Source organism: Egretta garzetta, unplaced genomic scaffold, assembly GCF_000687185.1.
Source record: "Egretta garzetta isolate BGI_Z169 unplaced genomic scaffold, ASM68718v1 scaffold343, whole genome shotgun sequence".
Lineage (NCBI taxonomy): Eukaryota > Metazoa > Chordata > Aves > Pelecaniformes > Ardeidae > Egretta > Egretta garzetta.
In genome coordinates, this window is record NW_009259038.1 from 312,592 (window position 1) to 313,242 (window position 651).

A 651-nucleotide genomic window follows, 5' to 3' on the forward strand; every position below is an offset into this window, starting at 1 on the left:
GAAGGCGCTGCCACTGCGATGGCTGCGTGGGGCCATCTCTGTCCCCTACAGCGGGTGACGAGGTGGCCCAGAGCCCATGTGCCTTCCAACAGCAGATCCCACCGGGATCCCTGAGACCCCCGCTCGGGGAGGGGGAGCAGCTCAGGGGCATGGGCAGAGCTGCGGCAGCTCCAGTGGGCCAAGAGCAGCTCGGGCTGAGCCCCGTGGCTGGCTTTGGCCAAGGACAGATGCGCAAGAAGCCCCACTAGGTTTGGGGACATGGTTGTCTGCTGGCAGCAGGAGCGTTTTCGGCAGGGTTTGTGGGCCAGGCAGTCTTGCTGGGTTGCCCAAGGAAGGGCGAGCTGGTGGGGCTGCAACAGGGGAGCACAAGAGCGGGCACGAATGGAGCCTCTCCCGCAGCCGTTCTCAGCCCCAAGCTGCAACTGGGATCATCTGCAGGTTTGGGGTTGGTCCTGCCCCTCGCTGGGTGCCCGCAGGGTTGGGCTGAAGCCGGGATGCCTGGGGGTGAGGTTGGCTCCGGAGGGTGCAGGGAGAGGAGATTTCAGCATCGCCTGCCAGCCAGGCTGAAATGCGGGGATCACCTGATTGTTTTGCCTGCAAAGGCTGAAATAATAGTGGCCCCTGATGCTAATGAAGGGAAATTATGGCTGG